This window comes from Drosophila ficusphila, unplaced genomic scaffold (assembly GCF_018152265.1).
Source record: "Drosophila ficusphila isolate 14025-0441.05 unplaced genomic scaffold, ASM1815226v1 contig_106, whole genome shotgun sequence".
Lineage (NCBI taxonomy): Eukaryota > Metazoa > Arthropoda > Insecta > Diptera > Drosophilidae > Drosophila > Drosophila ficusphila.
In genome coordinates, this window is record NW_025063993.1 from 1,735,122 (window position 1) to 1,749,263 (window position 14,142).

The 14,142-nt window shown below is 45.9% G+C and overlaps 1 protein-coding gene across 1 annotated transcript in view; it reads right to left on the reverse strand.

Moving 5' to 3' along the window:
* Positions 1 to 11,939, reverse strand: part of LOC108088789 (putative phosphatidate phosphatase) — a 58,263-nt gene extending 46,324 nt beyond the window's left edge. The window contains exon 1 of the mRNA XM_017186754.1: positions 11,828 to 11,939. The gene's annotated coding sequence lies outside the window, so the exon portion shown is untranslated. The remainder of the gene's footprint in view (positions 1 to 11,827) is intronic.
* Between the last annotated feature and the right edge of the window lie 2,203 nt (positions 11,940 to 14,142).

A 14,142-nucleotide genomic window follows, 5' to 3' on the forward strand; every position in this document is an offset into this window, starting at 1 on the left:
TTATAAAGTTTGATAAGTCAGTTTGAATGTGGTTATTCAAGGCTCTTAGTGCTCGTATTACTTCAACTCATATACCCTTGCAAGCAACCACTGGGAGGGCTCAGAAAGTTGCACCGCTTCCATGACAATGATGACGGCGTCTGTTTCCGCTGCCATTTTTTGCAACTGCCACTGCCGCAAGCGGTGGTCTCGGGCCTACACTCTTGGATACCATGTTAAATTTAACTGTTTGCTGTTGCTCCGAGCGCCAGCCACACGAACAAGTACAAGTTTGTTAGAGACAAACGTCGCCATCGCCATCGCCATCGCCATCATCGCCGTTGCCTCTGCACGTTGTGCAAACTTTTCCACTTCATTGCATGATTGCAATTTTTACGCAAAACAATTTTATTTGTTTAGTTTTTCACTTTTTCAGTCTTCTGCTCTTTGGCGACGAATCTCGCTCTGCCGAGCAGCAGTTGGATATGATGGCTTGCGAGGACAATTAAGAGCATAAGGTTTAAGATTTTATTGGTTAAAGGGGATATAAAAACAAAGGAAATCAGAGGCTTCGATTAATAGTTTATCAATTACTGTAGCTTTAGCCACACTAAAAATGCTTGAAAGTTTACTATCCCTTAAATAGTTTTCTCAGTTAAAAATATTTAAAAACCTTGAGGAAAACTTCAGGACTTTTATTAGGATACCCATTTTATATACCTTTTTACCATCTTAAGTTACGAAAAGCTACTGACTTAACTAAAAAGAAAAATACCTTCAAGTTCTTTTTGATAAATCTTGAACTCCGACCCAAATTAAAGTTATTATCGGGATCAAACAAAACAGACGTTAGCCAGCAATCTTGGTCATTAGTATTGAATGGTTAGCAATGGACCAGTTCACTTTTTCCATCGACGATAATTCGTTTAAATGCCCTCCTTCATATCCTTCGGATCCTTCGCATCCTCTGCGTCGATTGGCTTGGCCCTCATTGTTTGTGCGGCTGCATCAATTTCCCCCTTTCGAGTTGGCCTTCCCTGCAATCAGTTTCATTTTCACACACAATTTTCTTCTCCATTTTTTTCGGCGTGGCCGTTTATCTATTTCGACTATCCATCTCTCGTCTCTCTCGGGCTGAATTGCCTCCCCTTCGGAACGGCTCTCGAGCTCTCGGCCAAAGTGCAAAATGTTGTAAGTTAAATGGAAACAATAATGGGCTCGGGCTGGGCTTGGGCTTGGGCTTGGGTTTGGGCTTTGGCTTTGGCTCCAGCTTTAGCTTTCGCATTGGCTTCAGCTTCAGCTTCGGCATCAGCTTCTGTTTCAGCTGCAAGTGCAGCCTTGGACTGGGACTCGCTGCGTTCATCCTGCGGAGCTCTCGAACCGCACTGACGTTCGCCATTCGCTTTGTGCACTTCCCTCTTGATTTCGATTATTGTCCTGCACTTTTCACTCTTCATTCGGGCGGCTTTGCTCTAATCCTGTCTTAGTGGCTCCTGCCACCGCCTCCTCGCTTGACAGACGAATTACTTTGCCGGCACTCGGTAATCGCACTCACCTGGCCACTCAGGCTTCCCGCCCTGGGAATGTTTTAATTAAATCCACTCCGTTGCCGGCAAAAGTTTCGCTAAAAAGTAGGCTCGGCGATTCTAGGCCAGTTGAGAGGAGTCCAAAGACATGAGCCCCTAAGCCGCCCCTCAACAAAGCCAACCGCATAAGCAGAAGCTGCAGCAGCAGAACCTCATCTGCCGGGATGAAAAGCGGAGCAGCCACTGCAGCAAAGAAATAGTTGGGTCCAGAACTATTTGCCAGGCCGCCATTTTCGCATGGAGCCGCAGCAAGTTGTGCCATAATTTCATGCCGCAGCAGAGAAAACTTTGCGGTGCGCTCCTCACCACGCAGACTGCCAGCCACGCCTAATAATAAGAAATTAGAACTTACGACAGCCACTAAGACTGTCCGCAGCAGCAGTGCAACTGGAGGCGGAATGGAGTGGCAGAGGAGGAGGACAGGGAGGACACGGAGGACACAGAGGAGGAGGAGCCGGGCCAGGACTATAATCGTCTTGTACTTGGCCGGGTAAGGAACTTTAAGCTAACCGCAAAATGTCCTGCCAAGTGGGGATAGAGCCGGATGGAATGGAATTGGTGGATTGCTGGATGGGCGCTGGAAAGAAGTGAAGGAGGGAGGTGCAAATGGAATCGTGAGTCTGTTGTGTCCCAGCACCTTGCCAAGGGATTTTGCAGAACAGGAACCCAGCGGAGGAGAATCCGCTGACAACGGAAGCTTGAAGTAAATTCTACCTTTCAGCAGGTTCTAGATTCTTTGGGATCATCTGAAATATAATCGATCCAGAATATGTAGTCTAGAATTTGTTTTTATAATCCCACCAATAGTTAAACCCATATATTATATTCATATCATTCGCTGCTTTCCTTTAACTCTTTACGTAAACTTAAACCGATGTTTTTTCCCTTCTTTGCTTTTCCTAGGCAGAGTATCAACTTGGTTGCCTAGCTCCGTTTCAGCTCGTTGTCCTTGCAACTGGGGCTCCGACTTGCGACACCACTCCCATCCCCACACCACACCAAGTCCTTCTTGGGCAATTCCCGCGGCGACATCCTCGTCGCTTCTCAGATGCTGTGAAGTGAGCGCAACGCATTATTTAGGATTTACCTTTATGTTGTTGTCGGCGTGGTTGTTGTGCTGTCGCTGGTGTTGCTCCTGCTGGCTCCTTTTCCTGCCAGGATCCCACTCCCCCTCCCCTCCTCCTCCCACTCCCACCTCCCCCTTCCCCTCCCTACTGTAGTGGGTCGTTTGCAAAGGTGGAGCCTCGTCTTTGTTGCTCCTGCTCTTGCTGCTGCTGCTGCTGTTGTCGTCGAGCTCATGATGCTGGGTGATGAGAAAATGCGAGGCTCGTGTGACATTTTCATTATCGTTGTGGGATATGCGCTTTTCTGTGGCCAGCCTTCGACCTCCGCCCACACAACCCCCTTCCCTCACCCCCTCTGTGGGGTTGTGACAGCGAGAGCTGCAGATAAGGTTACAAAATTATTAGTTGGGATTTACAATGCTCCAGTTTTAGTGGCCGTGCATCCGAGTGTGCGAGTGGGTGGCTGCTTTCCTGATAGCCGGCTTGCGATGACGGGAAAGTACTAACCGGAGCACAGTAAGAACTTTGCTTCTGGCCGTGACTTGGCTGCCATCGATTACCCACTACCATCAGCTCCTAACTACGCTGGCCAATTCAATAATCGTAAAGACCCTCAGCTGCTCGGGGTATCCTCAGCAAATTGCCATCAATTGCCAGCTCTGCGCTCGCCAAGTGCAATACTTTCCACCAGAGACTCGGAAACTTATGAGCTCAAAGATTAACACAATTTCGACAAATAATGAAAGCGTAATGAAAGTGGAGAAGGGGGAAAAAGGAGCCGCTGAGGAAGTGAACAGAACCGAATAGACGAATAAGCCGGAGAGAATCGAGGAGGAGGCAGCGATATTTTCCTTTATCATCATATAAATTCCATTTCAGCCTGATAAAGAGCGATGGCAAAGTGGCGGCCAAGGGGGTGGCGGGCGGAAAATGCAAGCAGGAATTTGAAAATTTTCAATTACGCGTGCAATGAAAATTACGAAAACCCACAAAAGTCATTTTTCTTGATCGATTTTTTTCTTCGCCGCCTTTTCTTTCGCTCGCCCGCGTGGTGGCCAACCCATGGGGTTGCCCTCAAAAGAATCGGAGGCCAACAATGCCGGGACAGCGCGGAGCTGAGCAGAGTCCTTGCCACATCCCCACAAAGGTGAAATGGCGCTAAGGCCGAGCTCCTGCGCGGGGGAATTGCCGATGGGCCGCCGAGCGGGGGCGGGGATGAAAAGTTGCCTTCTGCACGGGGCTGCGAAAAGTAGAAAAAGCAATTTCGAAATCCCAAAGAAATTGCAAAATTCCATGCGGCAACGACAACGGCGGCGGTTCACTTTACTTCAGTTCAGTTCAGTTCTGTTCAGTTCAGCTCGGATTGGTTCGGTTCGGCTCTGTTCTTTTCTGTTCTGTTCTGTTGGCTGGGCTTGGTGCGGCGACAAAGGATATGCCCAGGACATCTCCGCAGGCTTGTGGCGACAGCTGATAGCGAAAGCCCCGATGCACCTGCAATCGCGCCCCGTACCACCCCCTTCCCCCTTCCCACTTCCCATTCATCCCGCTTCAATCTGCCGCCGGTCACATAAGTAAGGTTAACTAAGCAGCGAGCACAAGGGTTAACATGCCCCACTGCTGCACTCGGCCACACTGTCACCCACTCCCAGCTCCTCGCTGCAGGCGTGGCACAGTGGATCAGTCATTAAAACCACTGTTTTACCATATCAAACTTCAAAGAATTTCTTTTAAAATGGGCAAATAAAAAAAGAATTCTTTTAAAAGTTTGTATACATTTCAAAGATTATTAAAACATCAGAATATTAACCTTATTTTAAAATCAAGTACCAATAGTACATTAACTCCTTAAAACAAACATCATTAAAAGTCTAAAAAATATAATATCATGTAATGTTAGTTACCCACAAAAAATAATATTTACATTTATTTCTTGAAAATGAAAAACCATCTAATAACTTATAGTAAATCGGCTTGGATTTAATTTGATTGTGGTTAACAACCCTAAAATATAACTTTCAGCTCTCATTGTTGCGTAAACTTCTTGCCGAAGTCAATCTTCCTAATCGAGAGCCCCTCCTGAGAAAGTTGAGCCACTGTTCCTCCCCAGACGCCCCCTCCTCCTTCTGCAACCCCCTTGCTCCGCCTTTGTTTGTGTTGACATTTGCCAGCTTGGCTTTGGACTCTCCGCGGATCCTGCAGCGCCTGCATCCTGGCTGCACTTCACTAGCTGCTGGCACGGAGCCCTAACTCCATCCCGGTGCCCGTTCTTGTGTGTTCGAGGCTTATGTCACCTGGTGGGAGAAGAGAAGGAGGGAGGGAGGAGAAGGGGAGGAGACCACGAGCTGCCTTTCCTGCTTCCTTTATGCTGCCGCCTGACATAATATTTTCATTTTCCTCGGCGATGCTGAAAACACTTTTCATTATTTGGTTTTTCCCTTTTTCATATTTCACATTTTTTGTTTGAGGGGTGACTTCGGAGGTCTGCAGCTTTCGCTGATGAGATTGTTGGTGTCATCTTAAGGTGACTTTGCTGGAGATGCATTTGCGATGTGTGTGCGGTGGAAGCCACCTTAGAGATTATCGTAGTTTATGATAGCGAAACAGATACTTTGGGGATCAGTGGGGATGAGTCACCTGCAGTCGTGGAACAAATGAAAGCTTCCACCTTGCCAAGGTGAGATCTTTATTTCGACCGCATTACGAGTACTTCCTTGGAACTTGCGGTCCAGTGTAAACAATCAAAAATAGCCACAAAAGTGGCGTTTATTGTTCGCCAATTGAAAGTTAACACAAGTCATGAATGAAATCTGCGTCAGTGAGCGGTGAAAACAACAAGCTGTTTAGTCTGATGAATCTGCTGGCTACTTTCGGTTTCAAGATCAATATATAGAATTCCGACTTGTTCTCCGTAAATAAATTAATTGCCAGAAGTGCCACTGAAATAACTGCAATCCACATGGGAGAGGCCATATATGGCGGAGTGCGGATTGGGAAGGGGAAACAGGGCTGGAATGCCACAGAAAAACTGGACTTGCCGCTGCTAGTCTCCCCGGATTCCCCTCCGAAAAGCAAAGGCAAATCGAGGGGCACGGCCTCTCCGTTGCAGCCACAAAACTTGCTGCGATTAAATCTTTCGACGCCCGGCAACTGAGTCATTGGACAGCTGCCGAGAGACGTCCACAAACAGAAACACAAACGCAAACCCAAATGAAGAAAAACAAGAACGAGAACCACAACAACAAGAGTTCATATTCAAATTTGTAGAACGTGCAATGAATTCGAAAATGAAAATGAGTAAACACGCAAAAACAGAGCCGAGACAAACTCGGAATAAATGCATGGGGCAGGCAATTGTTTTTATTTGTTTCTGGCGTAGGGGTCAATCGCAATGCTGGCAATGTTGGCGGCTTAGTCATAATTCGCTGGAACAATGGAGTCCCTCTCATAGGAACTGCAGTCGAGTCGAAGTCTCGAGCTGACCCGCCGACGAAATTGATAACCTATTCCGGTTGGGAAGAGCGGGGAGCTCGGAGGAACTCGAGCTGGCGACAACTTCTCCTCTTCTGGTAACGGAGATAACCTTTGCATAGCCTTCTATATTCGCTGATTACAGCGATACACCGACTCAAACGAATCCATTTGGGTGCGGGCAACTTATAGAGGAACCCCGCATTCTTGACTCGACTCAAGCTTTCCTTCCTTCCTCACTTTTTCCTAACTTTTATGATTCTTTCGGATCAGGTCTGTTTTAAGTGATCGTTAAACTCCGATGACGCGGACAAAGTGCCTTCGTTTTACGAGGGCATTCTCCTTATGATAAGTTCCATTTAAATATTATTTTAGCCATAACGAACTGTTTAGTGACCCTTGGGTTTCCCGTGGGCTTTACTTAATATGCTTTATAGTTCCCCCTCCGAAACACATACCAAATTGGTTATTGGCGTCGTTTATGGCTGGGCTCTTTGTTCTCGGTCATCGCTTGTAATCATTCAATCCGAGCCGGAGAAACAGGGAACAGAGATTCAACGTTAACAATTTCCATATATCTGGAGCACGGGCGGCGGAAAAGCGGAGCAGTCGCCATCGAAGGCGTTTTCCATCGTTTTCCATTTATTTGCATTGCAAATGAAACTCTGCGTCGGGCCGCATATAAGGCAAATTTCCAAATGGACAAACTCGTAAATTTCGCCATTCGCGAGCCGAACAATGGAGGCGAACAATTGATATACCAATTACCCAACGATACCCAAAAGCAGCCGCTGCCTCGAAGGAAACGCCAACACACGCAGCTGCCACATCACCCCCTCTCCCCATCCCCTCCCCCTTCCCCTTCCCCTCTTCCCCGCCCACTCAAATTGGTAGTGCCAATCGCTCGGATCAAATCTCTGTTAGGAAATTAGCAACATTAGAAGGTACCCACTGCTTGGGGGGAGAGGGAAGAGGGGCTCGAAACCACAAGCCTTGGGAGATCGGCCAGCGGGCCACGCAGGGTCAAGTCGAGTGTGAAGCGGTTGCCCGCTCACAGTGTGCAACACAACGTCGAAACCGAAACTACAAACTTATGAACATTTATTACAGTCTTGTGCATCTCAATATTGCCAACAACTTTCAGGTTTCTACACTTCTATTAGCATTAATATTATTTATAAATAGAATTAACCAATATTGTTATGTGTTAAATAAATAAATAAATACTCAGAAAAAGATTTTTTAACAAACGTTTATATGTAATATAATTCCCATATATATTAAGCAATCAATAAAACTCAAGTCCGACAATCCGAACTAGTCACCATGTAAAAAAATACAATAACAATAATACAATAAATAAAATGCCTTAAAAATATAATACTTTGGCATTTAATTGCGTTGTCTTCGCAATTAATTACATACAGTCTACCTTTACAGTTTACTTTGTTATCATCCAAACCACAGCATTTGAATGAATTAGTTCAAGTAAATCAGATTTATTCAAATTTGTATAATATGAAATATTTTTATTAAAGTACATAATTGAAAAAGGTAAAGTACAGAAAGTAAATACTGTGCTGCTTAGTGTTTGGTTGAAGCCCAAATAAATAAATATTATTGGCCAGCTAAGGCCAGCAAGCCCAGGCTGTTGGCCAAATGCCAAGCGACTTGTGGTCGTCGTCTTGGGCCAATCGCCTAGCGATCTCCGATGCAGTTGGCCGCGCAGTCGCAGTTGCAAACGCAGTTGCCAGTTGTAGTTGCAGTTGCAGTTGCCAGTCGGCAGCGCCTCTGCCCCGCTGCGCATGCGCGCGTTTAAGAAGTGAGTAAAGCGGGCGGGGGGAGCTGAGTCGCGATTTCATTGCCGCGATATGGGCAGTCGGGTCCACCCGGATCCGCTGTTTTGGCTCTCCTCATCAGCGGGCAGCGTAATGAGCCATTACCGCTTTGGAAGCGGCCTTTATTGCCGCAGCCAGCTGCAGCCTGCAGCAGAAGTCTGCTGGCATTTTGGCCATATTTGTCGCCTGTGTGGCATTCGGGCTGGCTGCAGTTAGTTGCCAAACTTAGGCTCGGGTTTCCTGCCCCTCGGTGCGTGAGGCAAACATTAATTGGCATATGGCTCGAACATGACGGCCGTAATAACTGTTTATGGCCAGCAGAAGTTGTCGGTTGCCCAACTCTCCTCATCGCCTTTCCCCAGAGGAAGGCATTCCGGCCAAGGAGACTAGATGATGGATAGGAAAGATCTTTTCTTTGACTAGAATAAGACTGCACGAAACAACCAATTTTGTCTTTGTCTAATTGAACTTTTCTCTCTCTCTTTTCAGGTGAGTCTCGCCAGGAATAACTGCCGAAACATATAAAAAACTTGGTTTGTTTTGACTTGTGTAAGAATTTGCATATGTCGGATCAGATGAAACGGGGCCTACTTTGTTCTCTTGGTCAGGACAGGTGAAGCGGGGCCTTCTTTAATGTGAAGCAGGGACAATTAAAAAAGGAAGTTAGAAATTGAGTGAAAGCATTGCAGAGCAGGACAGATTTAGACTGCTGCCAAGTGAGGTCTGTTCGTTAAGCGCTGACATACATGTTAGAAAGAGATAGCTAACAATGTATAAGAATTGAGTAGAAAGTATAAATTTGGAAAGTAGACTCTAAGGAGTCAGTTCAGAAAGCGCCTGGCAATCGAACGGAACTTGCTGCTGAGAATTTTAGTTAAAGTGATGGATAATACAAACGACCCTCCGACATGGATAATACAAACGACCCTCCGACACATACATATGACACGCACTTCCTGTACGCAGCGAAAATTGTGGTGCTTCGACTGCCAGTTAATGTTAAATTTAACTTTCTCAGGAAACCCAAAGATATTTTACGAGGCTCTTTTAAGGCAAGAGCCACCAAATTGTTTATGGTGCCCTGTGTATTTAAACATCTTCGTTTCGAGTGTTTCCCATTCGGTTATACTTCTGTGATTACCGCGCAATAAGGCGTAGCACAAACAACAAACAATGAGAGGTTGTAAAATAAATCGTATAAAACAATCGGAGACGCTGCTATCTGCAGTTACTATAGTTCGCTGCTCAGAATGAAATTCCGGAATCGGGGGACCGCGAGTGCACTCCGACTGGACTTCCCCGATTTAATCAGCCAAACTTTGTTGTTCTCCCTCCGAGCTCGCACGAGAATTATGTATATTGAATAAGAGCCGATAAAATCTATTAGAGCGGGAGGGAGAGAGTAGCTTGTGGCAATTAAAGCTCGGGCCAGGGCATTTGTCAATAGATTGCGGGCCCAAAAAAAAGGGGGAACCGAGAGCCGAAACTATCCGTGCCCGACCCAAAAAACTGACCCAAGATGCTGTTGGCCTGGTCGGGCTTCGGCTTTTGGCTGTTGGGTTTTGGGTTATGGGTTTTGGGTCCCAGGCAAACAAATGATATTTATCGATATCGGCCGGCGAGCCATTGTCTTTGCCTTTGTCTCTGTATTTGCTCTCAGGGGTCGGGGCGAAGTCGAAGTTGCTTGTTAACCGAAATGCGTCAAATGACAAATGATTTAAAATTTATTATCGCTGGGCCGCTTTGTTGTTTGGTCAAACTCTGGCTGAATATGCTGGCTTGGATCCAGTTTGCTTCGCTTTCCGTCCAGCGAAAGTGAAAATCTGTTTGGGCTGCGATTTTGTCAAATGCCAAGAGTGTTTGCTCCTTTGTCGTGGGCTGAATGAGATGATTAATCACGGAAATGACTGGGAAAGGATTGAGGTAATTTCGAATTCGAGCTGGCCTCCGATTTCCAATGAAACAGATTTCCCGGCCCCCTGATATTTGGCCGAAATATTGTGGATCAATTTGCTCTTTTGCGTTCGCCGTACTTAAATTCCCTCGAATTGCGTAAACATAAAAGAAAATTATAATCATTTACAATTCGTTGACTTTGGCAATGCGCAAATTTGCCATTTTGGTGTGTATTTGCTGGCCAAACAATAACAACAACAGCAACCAGGCAGAAAGCAAATAAGCAGCCGCGTACTCGCACACACATTAAACTATCAAAATAAACAGTTATGCGTTTGGGGGGCGCTTCACAAGAGGGCGTGGCCCACTCACATTGAACTCGCATATTAATCAAGCGCATAATTTTGCCGCAGCTCCCTCCTCTTGGCCAAAAAGCGAATCCCAACAACGTGAATAACGAGCGATAAAAACTTGGCAAATATAAAACGCAAACAACATTCAAACTGCCAATGGGGCGGCGATCGGGTGGCGTTCGAAGGGGGTTTAAGGGGGCTTAGGGGGCGGGACAGGGTTGTAATGGCTGTTAGTCATCGGCAATCGACAGTAGTTGCCTTGTTGCCGGTTAACCGATGAAAGCCATTTTGAAGAGAGCGGTCCAAAAATTGCAGTCGCTCTGATTGGAGATGCCACGGTGAGTCGGAAGTAATTCGGTAAGGTAATTCAGAAATGTAATTCAGTAGTGTAAAATAATCGTACTTTTCTGGATAAACAATGTCGGAATAATCGGAAGTACAGGAACATGTGCAGAATATATAATAAGACCCTTTGGTTTAAATGGCTGGCTAATTTATACACACTTAAGTATTACGTTTTTAGCCCAATTATTAACAACTGTACAAGCAAACGAGTGGATATATTTTTTTCCAAAACAAAGTCACGCTGTCATCTCGAGTCCCCAAAAAACCCACACTAATTCACAGGGCCGTATTTGCATTTTGGCTGCTGCTGTTTATTTTCGAGTTGATTTTGAAGTGAACAGTTTGCTTAATGCACGATGTCGAACCGAACCGAACTGAAACGCAGAGCAAATGCAAAATTACGCATACGCAACGTTGCCAAAGTTTGCGGCTCACCGCAGCGCCCTAGTCCAGTGCCACGCCCCCCAGTCTCCACCGCCCCTCTGTCCAATAATTTCAATAAATGCCGAGCACACACACACACGGGCAGGGGGGAGCCCTAAGCCCCCCAAAACCCCCTTCAGCGGCCCACTGGTGGAACCGAGCTCTTCAGCGTTAAATTGGAAGCACTTTAGATTCACATTCAATTAATTAATTTAAGCAAATTGTTTGCTTCAAATTAATTGAATTTGCATTTAATTTGCGCTCACGAGGGAAGCCGCCCCGAATAGCAACAACATCAACAACAACAACTATGTAAACGGGGCCAGACTCTGGCTTCCATCAGTCAGTTTGCCAGTTTGCCAGTTTGTCAGTTTGTCAAGTCGGCATTTCCGCAGCTCCTCAGCGGAGGCCTACTTACGGCCAGGCCCTTTGCCTCCGCTCCTCCGATTGATGGCCAATTTGCACTCTTCCCTGGCTCATCAACGTTAAATTTATTAACTAACTTCGGTCGGCCCTTCTATGCTAGTGTGTGTGTGGGGGTGTGTGTTAGTGTGTGTGTGTGTGAGGGAGCGGCAACATTAGCAACAAACAATGGCAGCATTCTCCAGAGAATTGGCAAAGCTTTTCCGCTCCAGATTGCCAAGTTTTAGTCGCAATCTGATGGATGCCAAAAGCGAGTCGAGGGGTTCGGAGGACTGACGCAATCAATTAACAAAACGAGTATAATTGAAATCTCACTTACGCATTTAACCAAGTGTGTTCGTCTTGGCCACGAATGTGCAAAATGAATTATGCAGAATTCTGCAAATTCTCATGAGCGCACTTTTGCATTGATTTCTCCATGTGGATTGAATTCTTGGAAGTCTCAAACTCACCTGAATCTCAAGTCCCGCACTATCTTGTCCAGAGAAACCAAGGCTTTCGGCCAGAGAGACACGTCGAGCTGCACAGCGTTAAGATGACTGAGTGGACAAGTGGCGCCTCAAAATAAATAGGTTCCAAATCCGTGAAAATTCATAGAACAATTGCATCAGGCCAAACTAAGAGGGTGAGCCGCGGAAAAGCGAGAAAAGTCAATCGACGCTGCCAACAGGTTGAGCATAAGCAGGGCGATAATAATTATAAAAATATAATGCCTGCATATTATAATTATCAGTCGTTGTAAGCCAATTACGCCGATGGGCGGGGCTGTTGGGGGCGGTGGGGCAGTGGGGCAGAGAATAATTTGCGCTTTTCACACTAATTAAAAGCGAATGAGACGGAGACAGAGACGGACTGTATGACAAATGAATTGCACTGCATTTCAAACGCGGAGGGGAAGGGGAAGGGAAGCAGATGGATGAATTAAAGTCACGCTGTGGAAAAATGATTAAAAATGTAAATTTTAATTCAATTCCTTTTGCGAAAAATAGGAAAGGAGCGGCAGCAAATAAAACTAGTAGCTGTAAAGTGGTTTATTGTGAGCAAGGAGCCACCAGGACAACCGCCGGACGAAGGACGAGGAAGTGGGGAAATGCGGGATTCGAGGACGCGACAAACTTCGCCGCTGGCAAGGCGTCAAGACAAAGATACAGAAGACACAGCCAGCCAAAAGCGAAAAGAAGGAAAAGAGCGAAAAGGGGGAATGTGGGGAAAAGCTGATAAAGTAGCTTGCCGGGGGCGGCAGAGAATCTTGGGAGAAAAGAGAACGGTTGAGTTGAGAAAAATCTCGGGAGAAGACAAATCGAATTTTTCTCGAAAAGAAAAGCGAAAACAGGCTTTGAACTAAAGCCGTATAACAACGAACTAACCAATGCTCTTCAAGAAAATAATTGTATTGGTATTGAATTAAAAAAAAACATTGGTAAAAATACTACTGGCCTTTTTGTTTTCGTTAATTCTGAATTCTTTTAAATTACCTCCAAACCAATTTTGAGCAACAATTTTAGAGCACTGATTGCGATATTTATCCAAATTATGAATTTCATTTTTACGGGCTTAGTTTCGGTATATAAAATATAATTCCATAACCTTTTCTAATGTTCATTTCTTTTATAGTGGCCAAAAAATATTTAATTTGAACAGAGAGAGCAAAACGCTCTGCCTCGCTTCCGATTGAAAGGGAATTGAAAACGAGTCGAGAGCTTGAACAAATAGTGCAATTTTTAATGCAGCGAGCTTTGCAGAAATTGTAATAAATAGTTAATTAGGCCACATCTTGTTGTTGGTTGTTTGCGCTCTGACAACCCATCACCCATTAGGGTTTTCGCATTCGCGTTTAAAGTGGGTTTGCGTCGAAATCAAATTTTAATTGATTTAAGCGGATTGCAGGGCGAAAGATGCGGGCAGTTGCCGGTTAAGTTCTCGTTTCCCATTTCCCATTTCCCATTTGGGGATCTGTGGGGTTAATAAGCCACTGCTTAGATGATTTCCGAAAGGCTCTTTCCAATCTGCGGTCGCCTTGGGAATCGGGAACCGGGCAACTGATTTGGCCTTTGACCTTTTTCTTTGGCTAAGGCAAATGTAAACCAGCTAAAAGGTTATGCCACCCCCCGCCAGCCTGCAAACTATTTCCCCCGCTGAGTGAAATGAATCTGCAATTCTATTCCATTTTGTGAGCAGCTCCTTTTTATCCCTTTTCCTTTTCTCTACGGGCAGCAGCCAGGAGAAGATGATGATGCCGGGCAGGTGTGGACTTAATGCGAGTTATCCGGGGTTCGCTGAATGGGGGGTGGCCTGGGTGGCCTGCCCCATTCGCCCGCGGCGACGGCTGCCAAACACTTTCATCTTTCGCCACAAGCCAACGGACGATAAACGGGAAAATAGAAAGAAGCGGGAAGGAAAGCGCGCTGCCCTTGGAGTGTAACAGATCCCCCAGTGAATGCAAATAACTTGCAGTGCTCCCCCCTCCCCCCTCTCATCTCCTCTCCTCCTACTCCATTTCTTCAGGTGGCACGAAAAAGTGTGGCAAGGCTGCGGGTAATCAACAAACGCTTACGGCTTCCGCTGATGAACTTGTTGATGATCGCGGCCGGTCATTTGTCTTCGGATAAGGAGAGCGTCGGAGTGCCTGATATACTTTTGATGCATGTGGCGCCACCGGAGTGGCATCCGGATGAACTACTCAAGTTCCCTGCCGGATTTGCATAAATATTTGCTCGCATTTTTTCCTCAGCGAGAAGTCAACTTTTGCACGACTTATGCAAATAGA